The following is a 23,139-nucleotide window of genomic DNA, read 5'->3' on the forward strand; positions in this document are numbered from 1 at the left end:
AGTCATGTAGGCATATGAATGCACAACAAGGGATCTCTAACCTTCCATGGTGGAAGGAGAATACTCTAAGATATTATTCGAGAGTCTTTGGCCAAAGCATATGAATATGACTTAGGAAGCTTGTTCCAAATCTTATTCAATTGAATCATATAGAGAAGTATCACATTGGATAGTAGACATGAAACAAACTATCACTTAAACAATGTGATTAAGAGTATTGTATTAGAGAAGGACCGTATTGCATTGTAGTTGTAACTAGATAGGTTCTCCAACCACTTCTACTTAGCTTGGGTAACCATGACATGCTGCTAGGCGTCACCCATGGTTTGTGGAAGCCCTAAAGATTAGCAAACACTAATTTTAAGGGAGAATTGAAATGTGGTTTCAATTCACAATCGATCGTTAAGAGTAACATCGCCCACTACCTCGCTAATTGGAACCTAATGGATCGTACACCGAGTAAGGATATAAGTGAAGAAATTATATGAAATGGATAAGCGATTAAATGGTTTAATTGAAGAATGGTCAAGATTAATTAAATAGTTAATTAATTATACGAAACGTTCGTATTGGGCGTTTAAGTTAGTTTTGGGCTTCGAGGCACAAAAACGTTTTGGTCCACAAGGCCCATTATGTTTAAGTTGTATGACAACTAAAACAAAATGGGCAATTAAGCCCAATAACACTTGAAGGGCCGGCCATATCAAGGGTAGTGGGAACTTGCTTAATTGCAAGTTTGCCACTAACCTAAGAGATGAAGTATAAAGTCATCTTTAAAGCTTTGTTTCTAATTAGGGTTTTCTAATAGAATTTGGGTGAAACATTTTCTCTCATTTTCTACATAGAGGCCGGCCACTTAGGGGAGGAACATCTAGCAATCTTTTCTTCCCTAAGTCATCCATTTCATCTTCACACTACATCTTTGGTGTGGAGACTTAGAGACACCAAACCTTTGGTGTTTTGGAGCACAAATCCTCAAATCCTCAAAGAAGAAAAGGAGCACTAAAAGGGAGGAAATCACAAGGAAGATCCAAGGAGCAAGGAGGTGACTTGAAGGCCCTCCACTTGGGTGAATCCCTTGTGCAATCAAGGATGAGCTTCAAGGGTAAAGAATCTCTAAATTCTTATTCTCTTTAATTTTGTTAAAGAGTCTTATGGTTCACCATATACTAGGCTTTGAAAGTCATGGGTTTTATGAATTGTTTTTGAATGCATGCCTACTTTAAAGTGTTATTAGTTTGCATATGTTTTCAAATGTTCTTACATGTTCTTAGCTAGGACAAAATTTTTCCTTCAAGTGGTATCAGAGCCTAGGCCTAGTTTATGGTGGATCCTTTTGGGTTTTGTGATTTTTCATAATATGTGATTTAAATGTTGTAAATGTTACAAGCTTTGTTCTTGCTTTGAATATAAATTTTGTTTGAAAATTTAGCATCTCAAATGTTGTAGATGTAGTTCATACAAGCATGAATATTGGAACTAAAATTTGGTGCCAAGTATTTTGGGATTTTCGGCCAAATCCAAAGGGTGATTTTTTGGGTTCATGTTAGGCTTGTTAAAATGGTTTTAAAGTGCTTTTTGGAACCCCTAAGTACCCTAGGATATTAACCCTCTTTTGAGTTGTGAAAATTTGAGTTTTTTGTGAAAGAAAACATCCATGGAGCTATTATGAGTTTTCATGCATGTTCTTCATATTTCTTGAAGTTCTTACCAAGAACAAAAAGTTTTGAAGTTTTGATTCAAAAGTTTTATGTTTTACATAAAGTTTTGATTATTAGTTGATGGGTGATGATTATTGGTGAGAAATGATTAAATGGCTTTAATTATGTCAAAGATATATTTTTTGAATATTAGTTGATGGGTGATGATTGTTGGTAAGAAATGATTAAATGGCTTTAATTATATCAAAGATATATTTTCTTTTCAAACCATCCCCACCATCTTTAATCTCACCCACCAAAATCCACTTACAAAATTTTTTTTTATCAAAAATCTCAATGTTTCTATCCTTGGCCGGCCACCCCTCTAGTGGGGTACTTTTGTGCAATTATATAAAGTTTTGATACTTTTGTGTATTTGTATTTTGGTCCAAAAGTTTGTGTTTTTGCAAAATGGCCCAAATAAAATGAGAACAAAAATTGTTTTGTCTCTTTAATGAGAATTGGATTTTCATTATATTTAGTTCCATTTAAATCAATTCTATGGATCCAAAAACCAATTGTTTAAAGTTGCTTTCTTAGTTAATTTGATTGATTAAGAAAAGGGTGATTATGAACCAAATGCCTCGATAATTGAGCTATGTGATTGGCCGATTTACATTATGAATGCTTGGGTTTTTTAAGTAATGTAGATTTGAATGTAATTTGATTAATTCAAGTTGTTGTATTGGGCATAAGTCCTTCAATTTGTTGTAAAGGGCATAAGCCCATTATTTGTGTTGTAAAAGGGCATAAGCCCTTCTTATTATTTCATGTATTCCTCTTTGTTTATATGTATGCAAATTGGAATAGTTGGGTCCAACGCCTAATAGGAAATAACGGTTTAATTGGATTAAACGCGTAACTAAAATCAACAACTATCTACCTTAAACCCAAGGTCCAACACAAGGCTCGTGTTGGATCAAATCAAACGGTTCATAATCATCCTAAAACCTAATATGACTATATAGTCCATATGAGGATGCAATGCGTTCGTTAGTAGTTCCATATAGTCTCGCTTGTTTCAAACGAAACAGTGGGAGTATTATATGCTACTAAATCATATTAACTTGGACCAATAGTTATGATAGGGCCATGTTCTTTTAATATGATTAAAATGTTTTTGATGTAGCCCAAAACTACTCCCTCAACAAACGAATATTAAGTTGATAAACGAGAGATGTTTTGAACATTTCTTCGTAGGCCTTCAACCGTGGTGGGCTCCAATCGTTTGTGACTTGTACACCGGCTTCACCCTATCATGGGGGAGTACAAAGTGCATGCTTGCACTCAGGAGGAGTCCATAAACATATGATGAGGTAAGTGTAGGCAACGAGGATAGCCAACATCGTATCATCGTGAGGTTATTCTTGAACCCCTACACGAACTAAGCATGGTGGGAATAACTTAACTAAGTGCAATAGTGCCAACATCGTATCATCGTGAGGCAACATTCTCTAGAGGCCAAACAAGATGGGTAATTACAAACGTTGTAAATGAGTAAAGCGTTATTCTCTCATCATTATTTTTGCTAACCAACATCGTATCATCGTGAGGTGGGCTTGGTAATGGTGAGTCTCCCATGCCCCGCTAAGAGTTCAATATAACTCTCGAATTCCATTGAGGGATGTGGAGTTTGCCAAAAATAGTGGGTGGTACTATTTGATTCAAGACCCAATCAAGTAGTTAATCAACAATCTAATACGATTTATGTTATGTTATGTAGTTAACGACATGCCTAAAATACTACCCACCATTATACTTGACAAAATGGCCCAAGACTTTTTCCTTGCATATCTCTCGGATGATTTCACTAAGTTTATTGTAAACTATAAAGTGAATAGATTCGATCATACTTTTAACGAGATGATTGACATGTGCTGTAAATTTGAAAAAGGTTTCAAAAAGGACAGTGGGAGTGAGAATGCAAAAACAAGGAAAAGGTTACGTAAGAAGAAGGCAAAGAAATCCAAAGGAACATGCTTTCATTGTGGAAAGGATGAACGTTGGAAGAAGAAATACAGGGTGTGCATTGCGAGCCTTATGACACGAACTTTTGAAGAGACTATTTCGGTCATAGAACATGCTTTTACAGTGAGCTCCAATTCCTGGATATTTGATTCAGGCGCTAGTCAACATATCTGTAATACGATGCAGGGACTAGCAGGGAGCAAGACACTACGCAATGAGGAGATGGTTGTGCGAGTTGGGAACGGCGCTAAAATCTCTGCAAAAGCAATAGGCACTACCCTCTGGGGAAGTCCTGGAACTTAAAAATTGTTTATATTTTCCTTCATGTATAAAGAATTTGATTTCTATCTCTAAGCTTTTACGAGATGGGCACTCAGTATTGTTTGACAAAATGAGTTGCACTTTATACTTGAACGGTCGTATTATCTCTCATGGTAATATGATAGAGGGACTTTTTCACCTAGAGACAAATAGTGGGATGCACTGTATTGAAAGCGGGAATACCTCAAAACCCAAAAGGGCTAGAGAAGAAGTTAACCAAGAAAGGATGTGGCATCTTAAACTTGGACATGTGAACCTTGAAAAGATTTTGCAAGATGTCGAAAGACGGATATGTCCGCCCATTAGGTAATGACCAGATGGGTACTTGTGAATGCTGTTTGAAAGGGAAGATGACCAAATCTCCATTCACTGGGAAAGGAGAGCGTGCCACTGAAATTCTAGGGTTAATCCACACTGACGTATGTGGACCTATGTCTACTACGTCGAGAGGAGGTTTCTCCTACTATATCACATTCACCGACGATCACTTTCGGTTTGGCTATGTGTATCTTATAAAGTACAAGTCAGAATCTTTTGAAAGGTTCAAAGAATTCAAGAATGAAGTTGAGAAGCAAACTGGGAAACAGATAAAAATCCTAAGATCAGATCGAGGGGGTGAATATCTGAGTAATGAATTCCTAGATTATCTCAAAGAGTGTGGAATAAAATCACAGTGGACTCCACCGGGAACTCCACAACTTAATGGAGTTTCTGAAAGGAGAAATCGAACCTTGATGAACATGGTTCGTTCCATGATGAGTTTCGCTGATCTGCCAGTAACATTCTGGGGATACGCTCTATATAGAGCAGCTTACTTGCTTAATAGAGTACCTTCCAAATCAGTTTCACAAACGCCCTATGAGATATGGCATGGAAGAAAGCCAAGTCTTAATCACATTAAGATTTGGGGTTGTGAAGCATATGTCAAGAAGCTTGAAGCTACTAAGCTTGAAGCGAGATCAGAAAGGTGCTATTTTGTGGGATATCCTAGAGAAACTATGGGATATGAGTTCTACCATCCTGACGGCCAGAAAGTCTTTGTCGCCAGAACTGCTAAGTTTCTAGAGGACGAATTTGTTCTCAAAGAAACTATAAGTAAAACGATGGAAATTAATGAGATTAAAGATGAAACACAAACAAGCACAAGACATATTGACAACCCTGTTCCTGGACCCCAAGCTCCACGTAGATCTGAAAGGGTTAGTAAGCCACCTAAGAGGTATGGCTTAGACAATGACTTTGCGGAATTGTACTTTCTGGGTGACAATGACACAAAGGAGGACCCTAGGGACTACAAAGAAGCAATGTCTGACATTGATTCAAAGAGATGGCATGAGGCCATGAAATCCGAGATGGATTCCATGTATCAAAATCAGGTCTGGACTCTTGTAAACCCTCCAGAAGGTATAGTACCTGTTGGAAATAAATGGGTATTCAAGAGGAAGATAGGCGTTGATGGGAACGTGGAGACTTATAAGGCTAGACTAGTAGCCAAGGGTTACAGGCAACGAGAAGGGATTGACTATGAAGAAACTTTCTCTCCTGTAGCCATGATTAAGTCCATTCGGATTTTGCTTGCTATAGCTGCGTACCATGATTATGAAATCTGGCAAATGGACGTGAAGACAGCCTTTCTGAACGGCTACCTAGAGGAAGAGCTTTATATGGCTCAACCTGAAGGTTTCGTGTCCAAGTCTGAAAAGACTAAGGTATGCAAGCTTCAGAGGTCCATTTATGGACTTAAGCAAGCCTCCAGGAGCTGGAACATTCGTTTTGATACTGAAATCAAATCGTTTGGTTTTACTCAAAACGAAGACGACAATTGTGTTTATCAAAAAGTCGTTGGGGAAGCAGTTGTATTCTTAGTGTTATATGTAGATGACATATTACTATTCGGGAATGACACTGCAGTACTTTCTTCTGTAAAAGTGTGGTTGTCCAAAACCTTCCACATGAAAGATTTAGGAGATGCATCTTATGTACTTGGGATGAAGCTCTATCGTGATAGATCCAGAAAATTAATTGGATTATCCCAATCTATGTACATTGATAAGGTGCTAAGTAGGTTCCAGATGGAACAATCTAAGAAAGTTTCTTCCTGTGAGACATGGAATTCACCTTTCTAAGTCCATGGGACCTAAGACTCCTGAAGAGATACGGCAAATGAATACTATTCCTTATGCTTCTGCCATAGGAAGTCTCATGTATGCCATGATATGCACAAGGCCTGATATCGCATATGCTGTGAGCATTACTAGTCGATATCAATCTAACCCAGGATCAGAACACTGGGCAGCTGTCAAGACGGTCCTTAAGTACTTAAGAAGAACTAAGGACATGTTCCTCGTTTATGGAGGAGCGACAGAGTTGCGAGTGGAAGGCTATACAAACGCAGATTTCCAATCTGACGTCGATGATAGAAGTTCCAACTCCGGATATGTATTCACTCTGAATGGTGAGGCTGTCAGCTGGAAAAGCAAGAAACAAAGTGTAATTGCTGATTCCACGACAGAGGCTGAATATGTCGCTGCAGCTGAAGCCGGCAAAGAAGCGTTCTGGATGAAGAAGTTCATCACTGAACTTGGAGTGGTTCCAACCATTACGTCACCAGTAACTTTGTACTGTGATAATAATGGGGCGATAACTCAAGCCAAGGAACCCAGGGCACATCAAAAGAACAAGCATTTTGATAGGCGCTTTAATATCATTAGAAGATATGGGAAAGTCAACATCCTCAAAGTTGCTTCAGCCGATAACGTAGCAGATCCACTAACAAAGCCAATGTCTCAAATCCAGCTTGACCGTCATATGGAAAAGATGGGTATTAGATACATGGGAAGATGGCTTTGAGTGCAAGTGGGAGATTGTTGGAAGTATGCCCACAAAGCCACTCATTTGATGTAATAGCTTTTTGGAATACTTAATGTATTAAACTTTTATATGTTTAATGAAGGGCAAAACTTATTGTTAATCACTATTTATTGTATCTTCTGTTTAAGCAATAAGGGAATCCAAGGAATGTATTTGATCTAAGAGACAAGTGATTTAAGTTAGTTAAATTAACGAGACATTTCTCTTATGTTCATTCCTAAAACGTTCCTAGCCATAGGATTGCCAATTGGGCATTGACAATCCGCTAAGGTTAGTATGTGTTATGTCGACTCAAGCGTGAGTACGAACTAGTCTCAAGTCATTTGGTGTTGGACACTGATAGGAGCATATTTAGGCGACTTACTTAGCTTGTTTTCGTGCATCTATGTTGTTAATTCATAGTTGTTTTAGTAGTTTAAGCCATTTTCGTGTGTTTTTAGGTTCATATGGCTAAGGAAGCAAAAAGATGCATTTTGGAGCATTTTGGAGCAAAATTGGGCTTGGAATGGATAGCATATGATTGGAGCCAAAGTGTTGGACGAATTTGAAGGCCTTGTATTCATTTTGGACATAAAACAAAGGGCCTAGCCCATTCTCTCTTAAACCAACCCCAAGGCCATGCATTTCCTTCCAATTCCAAAGCCCACAATCACTTCAAAAGCCATGCAAAGAACCATCCATTCCATCAAAAACAATCCATCAATTCACATGCAAAACCACCATTAACACACATGCACCCAAACAAAGCCAACCTAGCTAACCCTACATGCATTCTTTATGCAACTCTTCATCATTCCACCATTCATTCTTTATTCCACAAACAAGTCACATGCATTTCCACCTTCCTACTTCATCATTTCACCACATTCTCCCTCTTTAACTCATTTCATTATTCATTCACTTTGCATTCATTCAATTTCACCCCACATGCACCCTTTATTCTTCATCATTGCAACCATGGCACATTTACACCAACAAAACAACTCCCATGCCATGGCCTACTCATATTCCCATTTCCTTTCCAACATCTCACATGCATTTCCACCTTCCTACTTCATCATTTCACCACATTTTCCCTTTTATTTCCACATGCAATTCTTCATCATTGCAACCACAAACACCTTAAACAAATAGCCATATACATCTCCACTCCTCCTATAAATACCCTTGCATTCCCATTCATTCAAATCATCTCATTCACAACACAACACACCATAAACACTTCCCTAGCCGTGAGTTTCTCTCCCTTAGAATCCAAAAAAACCATCTTCCATTTCCACCACTCCTCATCCATTTCCATAATTTCCCAACACTTCCATCCCCCCAACCAACTATCCCTAGACCTTATGCTACAATAAAGAGGAAGATAAGAGGGCCTAAACGTTCATACAATTCAAGATTGAGTTGTTGGAATGTTTAGGCGTTTCTTTGATTTCAATGTTTAATTTCAATTCTCTTTGTTTTGTACGTATGAGGAAATAAACCCCCTTTAGCTAGGGGGTGATTCGAAACCATGTTTATGTTTGTAATATGATTTGATTACTTTTAATTACGTTTCATAAGTTGTGAATTCAATTTGTTTAACTGTTTGATTGATAACCTATTTATGTATGTTTATTAAGAATGAACGCTTAATTTTCATGCATGAATTTGACGCTAGAATATAAGTGAGTTTCACGTAATAGTTATGAACTTATATTCACAAGTAGTGGAGGTTGCTTATAAACAATCGTGTTAAACATATTCTTGGCATAAGTTTCATGCAATCATAGTAACGAATGCCTCGTCAACACTTATAGTTTTCATGATGCTTAATGATTCTTGCTTGTATCTCTATTATGCAATTCATGTAGGGAACTTGTGAGGAATGCTTTGGATTGTCGTATGCAATCATCCAATTCATTAACTTAAGGAAAACTTGACGGTTAATTTAAGCGGACCTAATTAACCCGGGGCGTTGAGAATTCATGGTTTATTGAAAAGCAATTAGACATCGTTTTGCATGCAAGTATAACATATGTGGAGATGAACCCCTTAGCTAGCTTCCCATCCATTCATTTCCGTCAAATCCATATTTACAATTTGTTTTATTTCCAAGTTTCCATTTTTAGTTTAAATTCGTCCAAATCCAATCCCCCTTTACTTAATTGTTCAATTTAGTTAGAAATCAATTTAGTTTGTGTTTTTAAAGCATTTTGAGTCTTTTGGTTTGTCTTAGTGTTTTAACGTTTAGTTTCACATTCTTTGAGTCTAGTTTAATGTTTTATCTTGTTTTTACGTTTTTGAGTCAGTTTCCAAGAGATTAACAATCCTTCCTAATCCCCGGTCCAGAACGATCCCTACTTACATACTTACTACAATTGACGAAAAGAGGGTTTAATTTGTGCGCGTATAATTCTCACATCAGACACTAAGGCAAACACATAGGTGCTCGAAAGAGTAATCGAGTACACTGAACAACGATCAAACGAGAGTTCGAACATACATGTCATGTGAGAACTTAATAGTTGCAATATGCAAAGTAGTCCTTTGACCTGAGGCATCATTGATGTCTAATGGTTAGGTCCTTGATCTTTGATTATGTCAACGGCATTCCATTGGAGTGTCCACGGCATTGTTGGGGTCAAGCTATCTAGTCATGTAGGCATATGAATGCACAACAAGGGATCTCTAGCCTTCCATGGTGGAAGGAGAATACTCTAAGATATGATTCGAGAGTCTTTGGCCAAAGCATATGAATATGACTTAGGAAGCTTGTTCCAAATCTTATTCAATTGAATCATATAGAGAAGTATCACATTGGATAGTAGACATGAAACAAACTATCACTTAAACAATGTGATTAAGAGTATTGTATTAGAGAAGGACCGTATTGCATTGTAGTTGTAACTAGATAGGTTCTCCAACCACTTCTACTTAGCTTGGGTAACCATGACATGCTGCTAGGCGTCACCCATGGTTTGTGGAAGCCCTAAAGATTAGCAAACACTAATTTTAAGGGAGAATTGAAATGTGGTTTCAATTCACAATCGATCGTTAAGAGTAACATCGCCCACTACCTCGCTAATTGGAACCTAATGGATCGTACACCGAGTAAGGATATAAGTGAAGAAATTATATGAAATGGATAAGCGATTAAATGGTTTAATTGAAGAATGGTCAAGATTAATTAAACAGTTAATTAATTATACGAAACGTTCGTATTGGGCGTTTAAGTTAGTTTTGGGCTTCGAGGCACAAAAACGTTTTGGTCCACAAGGCCCATTATGTTTAAGTTGTATGACAACTAAAACAAAATGGGCAATTAAGCCCAATAACACTTGAAGGGCCGGCCATATCAAGGGTAGTGGGAACTTGCTTAATTGCAAGTTTGCCACTAACCTAAGAGATGAAGTATAAAGTCATCTTTATAGCTTTGTTTCTAATTAGGGTTTTCTAATAGAATTTGGGTGAAACATTTTCTCTCATTTTCTACATAGAGGCCGGCCACTTAGGGGAGGAACATCTAGCAATCTTTTCTTCCCTAAGTCATCCATTTTATCTTCACACTACATCTTTGGTGTGGAGACTTAGAGACACCAAACCTTTGGTGTTTTGGAGAACAAATCCTCAAATCCTCAAAGAAGAAAATGAGCACTAAAAGGGAGGAAATCACAAGGAAGATCCAAGGAGCAAGGAGGTGACTTGAAGGCCCTCCACTTGGGTGAATCCCTTGTGCAATCAAGGATGAGCTTCAAGGGTAAAGAATCTCTAAATTCTTATTCTCTTTAATATTGTTAAAGAGTCTTATGGTTCACCATATACTAGGCTTTGAAAGTCATGGGTTTTATGAATTGTTTTTGAATGCATGCCTACTTTAAAGTGTTATTAGTTTGCATATGTATTCAAATGTTCTTACATATTCTTAGCTAGGACAAAATTTTTCCTTCATCCAAGTGGCTCCTCCTTCTTTCCTTGCTGCAGCACAATAGGGATTTTCTGAATTTAGGCTCTTGAGGTGTGATGGATGGTGTGGTGTGAATTTGTGGTAGAGGGTGGTGCTTAATGATGGGTGCGCCATCTTATATTTATAGAGTGAAGGGAAGGCACAAAATTGGGTTGAAAATGAGAGGAGTTAGGACTCCAAATCACCAAATAACAAGGTCACTTTCAATCAGATTCCAGGGAGGCCAAGGAACGGTCCTTGCGGCAGGTTCTAGAACTTCTAGAAGGGTTACATGCAGCATAAACTTAGGGCACGAAAATAGGGCTTCTAGAACCTAATATTTAGGTGATTTAATGTGAAAAGGAGTCCTCTTTGCAGCTGGAATTAAGGTAGGAAAAGATTAGGATAGGAGGATAGGAGGATAAGATAAGATAAGGTTGGATAAGGTTGTTTGGATAATGTTCCTTCTTTGTAGCTGATTCCTTATCTTCAATGCTTCCAAATTTGTTTCTCCATATATTAAGCACATTCCTAGCCTCTCTTGATCTTCAAATTCATCCATCCACCTTGCTCCATGCATGTGCTATCCATTCCAAGCCCAAAACTGCTTTAAAATGATCCAAATTGCACTTTCTTGCCAACTGTGTTATTTAAACCTACAAACACACGAAAATAGCTTAAAACACTATAATAAATGGAAACTAACTATGTAAATGCAAGAAAACAAGCTAACTAAGCCGCATAAATATGCTCATATCAGTGATTGAATTTGATGCTCAGGCTATTATTCAGTTCCTAAATTCCCCTTCTGTGAGTTGTGATTGGGAACTGCTCCCAATCCTGTCTCGTGCTTAGGAGGTCGAGAGGAGTTTTCAATCATGCTCCTGGTCGTGGTCTCCATGATCAACAAATATGGCGGCAGATTTTGTCACGAGAAACTTGTCTCCGGAGATGTGCGGCTCAGGCTGGGTGGTGACACCTCCATCTTCGCTTATGGGTATTTTGAACAAAGATGGTCTTCCATGTCCTCCGTAGGGGGATTTTTTGTTGTGGTATCTGGGAAGACGCTGGGGGTTCTTTGGAGTTCTTTAAAGTTAGTACACACATTCCAATTGAACCCACTACTGTTTCTTGTCCTCTGTCAAGCTCAAAAATTGACACCAAGTCGTAAACACGGACGTAAAATGTGGATGACTAACTATAATGATATTGAATTCATCCATGCAAAACACCAAATCACGAGAGGTGAAAACACTAACAAAATAGTGGATAATTCATCTATAACAAATCACAGGTAAAAGTCATTTTGTTTTGTTTTTTGTTTTTTTTTTTTGTTTGTTTTGGAAACTAAGTCATTTTGTTTGTACTTCAAACCATTTACTATACATAGGTGTGGAGAGCTCATTTGTAAACTACACCATCCATTCTCATACATATATATGTGAGAGTAAGAAGGTTATGCCAAGGCTAGGGAGAAGAGAGAAAAATAGTCAGAGTTACTTTGGTATTCTTATTATTTCAGATAATGAAAGAAACTATGCTGCCTCGATGACGTAGGCACACTTGCTGAACTTTGTAAATATTGTGCTTTATTTACTTTATATACCACTACACATATATCATCTATTTCACAACACATTAACAGTACAACAAGCTCCTGTGTCAGTGGAAAGCACAATGTCATAATTGTTTTACTTTATCCTCATACCTCAGTATGATAATTTTTTTTAAGTAATTATATATATTGTAGTACAACTGTATATTATTACTGCAAGAAGCAAAAAAAAAAAAAAAAAAAGGTACAGACTTGAAATCCCTTATTACGAGCTATGAAACTCCAAATTTCCAAGCTCAAACATAAACTTTTTCTTCATAAAAGTTGTTCCTTATCTTCTCTCTCATAACATATCAAATCTTAGAAAGATCCAATGGTGAATTCATTCCAGATCTTCAAAATACTATTACAGACTTGAGATCCGCATAAAAACTGACAACCATGTTAGCAAGTTTTGAACTCCAACTTCCTAACCTTGGATGAAACCACTTTTTCATTGAAGTAGTTCATTATCCTCTCATCCATACCATATTAAAATTTGGATCATATCTAACGGTTTGATATTCCCATAATTCTCAGACACCACTCTTGACTCCAAAACGTGCTGAAATCATCACTGCTACCTCCTAAACACTAAAGGATCTTACAAAGATTATGGTTCTATACATGACCACTTTAGAAAGGACAAGGGGAGTATAACAAGTTAATATTTACTTTTCTTTGTTATCATTAATTTTGTTACTAATATGGTTCTATACATGACCACTTTAGAAAGGACAAAGGGAGTATAACAAGTTAATATTTACTTTTCCTTATTATCATTAATTTTGTTACTAATATGATTTGTGCGATTTAATCGCTCATTCTATACTATATACTATATATTATCATAATATAAATGGTGTGGATTTATCGCCTTTCTTATATTAACATATACTAACATTGCGTCTGAGAAAAATTTTTATTTATATTTTTTGAAATAGAAGGAGAGAGGAAGAGAGTGATAAAGAATGTGGAAGTGTGAAGTTTTTTTTTTAATTTTTTTAATTTTACTTAAAGATATGTTATGATTACATGTAGGTGAGGCTTTGAAAAAAAAAATAGCAAAATTTGGTTGTGTGAAATTACATTTCTGTCTCCATATTTCTTATTCATGTTCTGTTTTAATTAAAGGGTTAAACTGGTAATTTCATAGGATTTTGGTTGACAATGAGTGTTTTTTTAATTAATAGAGATATGTAAATGATGCTAAATTAAAGTCTTTGTCACAAATTTTATTTATTTAAAACAATTTATTTACACCATGTGAAATTATCACCATGAACTTTAAGTTTTGATATTTATGTAAATAATGTTGAATTAAAGCCCTTCTCACAAAAATCTTTCAATTAAACAAACACTGCCCTTTGAAGTTTAAAAATAAAATTAAATTAAATTCAAGGAAAAAGAAATCCTTCCGTACTGCTGTTGATTTTCTTTGCCAATAATATCTCCACGGCCTCTTCGCCGGAATAGCATACTCGATTCTTCTCACTCGGCTGCCCACATGAAAACTGTATATATCTTCATTTCTCTTTAATTTCCCATCTAATCAGATTAATCTTGATCGTTTGATATATCCTTATGGTGTTTGGTTGGGGTAGATTTGGACAGGTGTTGAGGGGTGGGAGGGCACCCAATAGCAACCATTGATGGTGAGGGAGAAAAGGGCAGAGAGGCAAGGAGGGGTGGGGGTTGAGGCTGCGGGGGGACCGCAACCATTCATGCCTCTTTTCCTTTTTCTTTTAGGGTTTTTTGTTTTTTATTTTTATTTTTTTGTACGAAATTTTTTTTTTTTTTTTTTTTTGAATCAAATATATTATCTACACTAAGATCATCTTCAATTAAAAAAATAAATATAATCCCGTCCAGAATTATAGTCCTGCAAAAAATTATTTTTAAATGAATACTGTGAGGTCATACTCATGTATCATCTTTAACCGAATTGACTAAATATAGTCATCTCAATAATTTATTGGCTAATTAAACTACTATTGAATGTTTTCAAATTTAGCCATTGAATTTGAATCAATTATTGGAAGTGAAGAGTTGGGTTCCAAAAAAGTGCTAAGAGGGGGGCTACATTTGGTCAGCTTGATGCCCCTTTGGCCAAATAATGGCCTAGTGGGTTTCATAGAATTATAGCTTAGTTATCGGTTAGAAATAAATTTTTGTACAAATCAGACAATTTTTTGGTTTTTGAATCTTTACCCCTTTCCATTAGAGATAGACTAAGAGGTGAGGAAATGAGCTAAACCTCACTATAGGCTAACCATAATAATGTCGTTCAAATTTGTTTTTGGCGAAAATTGAACCTAAAGCTTTTCATTTATAAATAAAGAGAAATGTCGTTAGATTGTAGTACTCAGTGACTTGTATGAACATTTTATATTAGGATACAAATGACATTAGAAAAATCAATAATCGTGGGCGTCCAAGCATCAATGTTGGGTATGAACAGAAGTTGCCACTCTTTCATAATTAAGAAATTGAGTCGAGAATCATGACTGCTTTTTATTTGAATTAATAAAACATTGGGCCTCTCTATTTCTTGCTTAGCCCAAAAAGTCTGCTTTTCAATATCAAATATTAGCCCAAAGTAAGAATAATAAGGTAATGTTCAGTCCAGTCCGTTTGACCCAAAGCTTGTTTCTATTGGGCTTGCAATTTAATTTTGTTGTCAGCCTGAATTAAATTCACATGAAAACCTACCATTATAATTATAATACAGTGAAGTGATTTTCACATATTTTTCCTTCTTCTACATCTTTTCAGTCTTTTTTTTTTTTTTTTGAATAAATAATATTATCTACATTAAGAGGGAGGGGACGTGTGCTAAGCCTCACAATAGACTAGCAATAATGTGATTCAAATTCGTCTTTGACGAGAAAACTTAAAGACCTTTCACTTACAAGTGAAGAAGAATACCACTAGATCGTAGCATTAAGTGGCATCTCTTCAGGCTTTTAAAACCTCAGGCTTAATGGCCCACCAACTTCATACTAGTCGGAGCCATAGATATGAATCATCAAAACCAATAATGAAACAAACTATGGAGGGCGAGAATTTCAAACCCATAACGTAGTGATTAAAGACGGTTTTTAACAAATAATGGCTAAGAATCTTGTTTTCTATATATTTGTGTCAAACAGACATAATATTCAACGGTTGATGAAATTATTACAAAAAGAAAATGTTAAATGCTGGCATTGTTTAGATTCTGCTTAATTACAGATAGAAAAGGTCCTCTTTTAGCATCCAAGATTCCAGTTAGATTAAGTCTCCTCCTTCTTCTACTCCTTGCTAAAACTTGAGCTGACTTTGTTTTAATTAACTTAATTAAGAAATTTAATTAAGAATTTCAACACAAAGATAGCCGCCCATCCAATTAGTGAGTTCCAATAAGATAGGAGGATGACGAAGAAAATCAATCAGGTAAAAAAAAAAAAAAAAAACAACAACAACAATGTTTCCAAGAACTGTGACATTGTGTTTCTCCCCTCCTAAATATGTTGTTCCATTCGCCTGCATCTTTGTTGCTTTCTTGGTTTCTCATGGGTCAAACTCTACTTCCTAACTAACTAAGTGGACCACATTCCTTGTTTCCTTTTTAAAAAGGGAATTAGCTGGTAGCGTCGTTATGGCAATCCATTATTCCGAGAGTCAGAAAGACCCACATAGGCATAAGTTAATAAAAATAACATAATTAATTTAATTCATGTAAAACTCTAAATTAACATCTATTTTGGGTTTTAATTGGACTTCCAATCCAATAAGGTCTTGTTTCACAATGTTAATTCCTTGTTCTTCACGGAAAGAATGATATAATATATAAAAAAGAATATTGTCCATGAAGTTCAATTGAATTTTCCTTAGACAGTATTTGGGAATCTTCTTTACACGATGTAATTACTAGCTAAATTTTTTTTTGAAATGTTCTGAGCTTAAAATTATTTGTGTTTGCTAAAGCTATGTGAACAAGTGAAAAAAAAAAAGGGAAAGGCAAAGCAAAGGCCGGACAAGGGTAAGGAGATTATTCACTACAAATTATAAACATTGCGGCTCTTCACAAGTCTGATTTGGAACACTGGCTTTTCCAAGATTCTCCAACTAATCTATATATAATTAACACGAGGATTATTAAGGGAGTTAAGACGAACGTGATCGAATTCTGAATAATTTGGTTGTTATTTTTGGTGTTGTTGAAGTTAAAAACTATCAAGGTTATGTGGCAAGCGTACTGAGTAACTAAGAGCTAATTACGTTCTTTTTGTGGTTGATGTAGGCATGCCAACTCGCTACCTAGGTGAATCAGGTGAGTAAGATCAATGTAGTGGTGGTGTTGAATCATGATGCTGACTTCTGGACTGAACAACTACGGTCAAGGAAGGAACACTCTCGGCCTAAGCATAGTAAAAAAAAGGTCGTCCTCACCTTTTCAGTAAGCTCATTTTGGTATATGACATAATCCATGGCACGGTGCTTGACCTTTCGATCATGTTTTCCCCTGGGTTATTGAGATACCGCATAATTAATCCCCGCCAGTCAGGCGATATTCGACAGCACAAATATCCTTTGGCACCCCACACACTGCAAATGTTGGCAAGACATGACTTGAGTTCTTATCAGGTTTTCCTATCTGTCTGTTTGTTGATTAACTAGAGTCGGGGGTAATCGTTTCTTGACTGTGATTATGTGGCTCATCTTGCCCCCTGAGAGTTGTGTGCCAGAGGTAATTTGGTTTGAAGAACCCTCGGATACTAAAAGGAGGTACTCAAGGTTCTAAAAGACGCTAGGACGCTAGTCAGGTGACGGACTAGATGAATTTAGGTAAATCTATTATATTTCGTGTAAATAAGTATCTGTTTATACTTAAAATATATATAATTTCATTATAAACTACAAAATAGAATGACATATATATTACGAAATATTGTAACATAATAAAAATATGGGAAACAAGCATATAATATGTGTTCATTTAAGTATGCAACTAGTCTCTTACTATTTATTGAAAAAAATGAAATGCAAAATGAAAGTTATCTATTTTTTATCCAAGTGAGTCGCGAACTATGTGGGTGGGTGCCTATGCAGGTTTGGGCGCTTTAGGTGGGTGCCTATGCAGTCTAGGAGGGCACCTTAGCAGGTCTAAGCGTCTTTTCTTAATTTTCAAACGCCTAGACATTAATCGAAACGATGACCAGCCACCTACCGCCTAGACGATGCTAGGTGGAGATTTTTAGAACAGTTAAGGTATCCTACCAAAATTTATACCCGTGTAAGTTTCTATGGAATAAAGTTATCGTCATTGTTCAAAAAAAAAAAAAAAAAAAAAATTGCTCCAGCTAACATTAATGAGTTACTAGCAACACTTGTACAAAAAGGATACCAAACATTGTCACTAATTCATTAATGTCTTTGGAATTTCACCGACCCATTAATCGAATTTCAACCTTGTGCGCGGTTGGGCAACTATGTTTTTTTTTTTTTTTTTTTTTTTTTTTTTTTTAAATATAAGGCCATTGGATCGTATATATGTTTTATTTTTATTTTTTATTTTGTGCTAAAAAAATATCTTTTTTAAACCACGGCATGGTCTATTAAAGCTTAATTGTTAATTATACACCATATGACAAGTAGGGAAGTCAATTTATGCATTATATATTAGTACCAATCCAGATTATATATACGATCGACAAACTGGCTGATAAATTCACAAAACATTGCCTAATTATCCGCATATGCTCTTCCATTTGCAGCTTGCATCAGCTGGAAACGTCATTGATATGTCTACCTAGCTATCTACAACTAGAAAAGGCCAAGCAAGAATTTGAGAGATTCCAGCTACAAACACAAAAGGAGTTGGAAGAAGCAGCCAAGGTTTCCTGTTAAACCAAGTCCCCTTTATTCGATTCTTTGTTCCAACTTTGGTGGATTTTTAATAGTGAATTAAACCAAATTAAACTACTGTTTTAGATGCCAATATGCTGCATTCTAGTGATGGGACACTAGTACCTACAAATATTTTAAGCGACAAAGTTACCACAAAGGGAAAGAGCAAGAGAAAAGGGAAAAGGAGATTAGTTAAAGAACATGCTTATCCAGAAGTTGCTACTTTTCCATGAGGCCAAGTTCATTAGAATTTAGAGCAGACAGAAGAGATATAATATCCATGGTGTGATCATGCTGCTTTACCACAATTCAATTACTACAGAAACGTTGTTTTAGACACCTGATGATCAAAGAATGCATGGTCACTTATAGATCGCGAATTTTTAATTTTTTCATATTACACTCCAAGATTTTGTCATTCAACTAATTTTTAAATTTTTTTTAGTACGTCGACCTTTAACTAATGACATGAAAGTGCGAGATGTTTAAGTTATCTCTAATGGAGAGGGCTAAAGGTCCAAAAGCTAAAAAAAAGCCTAATTTGCCTAAAAAATCCATCTACAACTGATGACTGGACTATAATTCTATGGAATCCACCATACCATTATTTGGCCAAGGGACATCAGGTTGGCCAAATGTAGCCTCTTAGAGCCATTTTTTGGGGACTAGTTCCTCACTTAATTAATTGATTCAAATTCCATGGTTAGATTTCAAAAATAGTTTAATTGAATTAATCAATAAATTTAAAGCATAAACTTAAAACTAATACACTATTGAGGGGCTATGTTTAACTTCTTTGGTTGGAGATGGTATATGAGTATGATCTGGCATTATTCATTTAATTTAATTTTTTTTGCAGGCTATAATTCTAGAGGAAACTGTGTTTAGCTCTTTCGATTGGAGCAATATAATAGTTCCCAGTAAAACTTTTTTATAGCAAAAGTTGGGCGGAAAATCTCTCCTTTGTTCTTGTTTTGCAAAAACAAAGTTCCATTAGAGAAACGCATTCTTGATCTGCATTACTTGTGTAATTAAATAGGAGTTTAGAACACCTTTACACTTACGTACGTACGTACGCATGCATGAAGAACTGCAAAGCTGTATGAACATGAGAACTAGAATTTTCCAGGGCAAGACAAGCTTGATTAATAAAAAGAAATTCCACTAACAACAGAAAGCAACCTAATGAGAACGAACCAGGCGTGCTAATTACTTTGTTGGATTCTCCGATCAAACCGTTTGATATATATAAGCCACCAAAAGAATTGGATATATAGGCTGGCTGGAATTTATACGATCAGACTCTGATATTTTATTAAACTAATGTCTTTAATTATTTTTTTCCATCAATATATATATGCTAATATATAATTTCTTGGCTTATTTTCTGTCATTTTTTGGTTACTAATTTTAAAATGCATGGTAAGTGAATGTGTTATGAGGTAAATGCCAAGACAGAGAGATGGGTGGTTCGGATGGATATTTGTCCTGTATTAGTTGATCGAGAAGAGGTACAGAAATGCAAGGACAACATAAGGGACATCGAGTTCTAAAATCTGAAAAAAAAAAACTGGATCATTCCTTCAGGATCAACTGTTAATCGAGACATCCTACTAATATAGTAACTTAACAGTGTGAATTTTTAATCCTCTATATCTAGCATTTTTTTGTTTGTCAAGATGTTAATGTTTAATGCATTGATATAGCACGTGATTGTGTTTGTCACAGGCGTATTTTGCACAGGAGTCTTGAACCATAAGTATCAAGTTGTCATTTGGTAGTAGTAAGAAGATGATTAGGCCTAGCAAACGAGTCATGTTTGTCGTGTTCATGTCGTTTTTGTATAACACATGTCATCTTAACAGGTCATGTCATGTCACACTCATTATCTTAATAGGTTTTTAACAAGTTAGGTCATTTTACCTAACAGGTGAAATGACTTGCCCCTTACCCATTAAGAATTTTTTTTTCATTCTAAATTTGTACATACCACATTGCCACATAAATATTACTTCAAAACATAAAAACACATTTGTCGTTAAGTACTACATACTAAAAAATAAGAGCCTAATAAAAAAAATATCAATACATCACTACAAAATATCAAATATGCAAAATAAAGGAGAGTCTGATTTATGGTTAAGAAAAACATTGAATGACCGAAATTAAATTTCAGTCGATCCGAAGATCATCAATTTTCTAAATTTAATTTTTTAAAATATATTTAATATACATATATTTATATTTTAACTTTTAGTTCAGTTCGTGATTAAATTCTACTGCTGTTAATTATAGTATTTTTTTTTCTTTTAGTGGTATAAATTAATAAATTAATATTTTTCTTATGATGTAACGGGTTATTCATATGAATACTTAGACCGACCAGTTATCCTAACATGTACTTATCGGATTACCGATAACGACCCGATTCCTTATCATGTCGGTCCAAAAATCCGTTAATTTCGTATTAGGATTACGAATCGTGTCTTCGATAATAGCAGAAGAGCACACAGAGAAGGGGCAAGAAATTAAACAAGTCAACGCGTGTAAAGCAGAGCCCCCAAGAAAGAAAAAGAGTGCACAATTTAACTTTGGGGCATTTGAGGATTCCCAAGCTGCAGGCTCTTGAGAGTCTTTCCCACCTTTAGTGTGTGTAGCTTCCAACCTGTCGATTTTATCGTCGTCGATCCTGCCTGTCACATCCCGGCCCGGGGCGGATCACTTCCCGGGCCTGCTTCCACCACCGTAGCACGATATTGTCCGCTTTGGGCTTACCATTCCCTCACGGTTTTGTTTTTGGGAACTCACGAGCAACTTCCCAGAGGGTCACCCATCCTGGGAGTGCTCTAGCCCTCTTCTCGCTTAACTTCGGAGTTCCTACGGAACCCGAAGCCAGTGAGCTCCCAAAAGGCCTCGTGCTAGGTAGGATGGGAATATACATTTAAGGATCAGTCCCCTTGTCACATCCCGACCCGGGGCGGATCACTTCCCGGGCCCGCTTCCACTACCGTAGCACGATATTGTCCGCTTTGGGCTTACCATTCCCTCACGGTTTTGTTTTTGGGAACTCACGAGCAACTTCCCAGTGGGTCACCCATCATGGGATTGCTCTAGCCCTCTTCTCGCTTAACTTCGGAGTTCCTACGGAACCCGAAGCCAGTGAGCTCCCAAAAGGCCTCGTGCTAGGTAGGATGGGAATATACATTTAAGGATCAGTCCCCTGGGCGATGTGGGATGTCACAATCCACCCCCCTTAGGGGCTCGACGTCCTCGTCGGCACATTTCCGGCCAGGGATTGGCTCTGATACCAAATTGTCACATCCCGACCCGGGGCGGATCACTTCCCGGGCCCGCTTCCACTACCGTAGCACGATATTGTCCGCTTTGGGCTTACCATTCCCTCACGGTTTTGTTTTTGGGAACTCACGAGCAACTTCCCAGTGGGTCACCCATCATGGGATTGCTCTAGCCCTCTTCTCGCTTAACTTCGGAGTTCCTACGGAACCCGAAGCCAGTGAGCTCCCAAAAGGCCTCGTGCTAGGTAGGATGGGAATATACATTTAAGGATCAGTCCCCCTGGGCGATGTGGGATGTCACACTGCCGAGGTGAGGGTCGATGAATGCTCTTACCGCTTTCTTTCTCCTTCATCCTTTCGTTCCTTTTGCTCCCTCTCTGCCCATCTATCATTCCCGTTTTATCCAATTCGTTATACCTTATGGGCGTCCACCTTCTTCGACTTTTTCTGATCCGGTTTGCTATCAGCTTTCAATGCATTTTCATGCGCTCTTCCGAGAAGGTGTGTTGAGTTCCGGCTACGCCAGCTTAGGTGTTCACAACACCACCTCCTTCTCTCTGTCTGTCTTTGTTGGCAGTGTTGTCCATAGTATTCCCATGGGCTTCTTTCATTTTCTGGCTGAGATCAGTGCGGCAATCATGGTTGGGAGATAGGATATCCCTTCATTTCATCTCTACGGTGCTGCTTGGAGGGAGTGGTGGCGTCGATTTGGGTAATTGGTTTTGGTTGATCGGGAAGCACTATTACGACAGTGGAAGCAAACTGGAATGTTTCGGAGCTCTGTATCAGAATTTGGGCTTTGGGTTGGACTTTTGTAAGATAGTTCGGGTGGCCCTTTTTTTATATTGTTAATATTTGTTTGTGCGCCTTTGTCTTGCAATTAAATTTTATAATAAAACTTCTTCCTTTCTATAGAATGGATTTGACCCAAAAAAAAAATGAAAGAAATAAGTGTAGTTTTGGACTTTTAGTCCACTGCATACCGATAAGTATAAGGGGCAGGCCAGATAAGAAATGTGCATTCTGCAGCTAAGCGTTTTAACCGGCGCGGTCAAAGGCAGCAGCTCTGGTTGAATTTTTAGGTTGACGGGTTGGGGGTTCCACTTCAACCTATTGATACTGTCTTCAATTTAGTAATTACTGTTGAGAATAAATCTCACATTAATGAGAGAAGGGATTTTGCACAAGTTTATTAGTAAGTAGGGCTACTCCCATATTGGCAATTAGTTTTATTGTGAAACCTTAACTTTCTTCAATTACCACTTGCCCAATCTATTAGGTGTGAAGATTTATCATAAAGACTCCAATATTAGTTAGAGTTATGTATTCATGTTTAAACCCTAAACCAATCAGTAAACCCCCCAAAATTTATTCATTCATTTCGTTTATTTTGTTTACTTACTAAATTTGAAATATTTACTATTGGATTGGTGAACTAGAGTGATTGCACATTGGCCCATTGCCCTTTGGAGGTGGGAAGGGTAGAAAGTGGCTCTTGGAAGATTATTATTATTATTATTATTTGAATAAATGATATTATCTACACGAAAGGGGAGGATTATATTGAATGCC

The sequence above is a fragment of a genome, unplaced genomic scaffold (genome assembly GCF_019419815.1).
Source record: "Pyrus x bretschneideri cultivar Hongxiangsu unplaced genomic scaffold, Pyrus_bretschneideri_v1 Contig3, whole genome shotgun sequence".
NCBI lineage: Eukaryota > Viridiplantae > Streptophyta > Magnoliopsida > Rosales > Rosaceae > Pyrus > Pyrus x bretschneideri.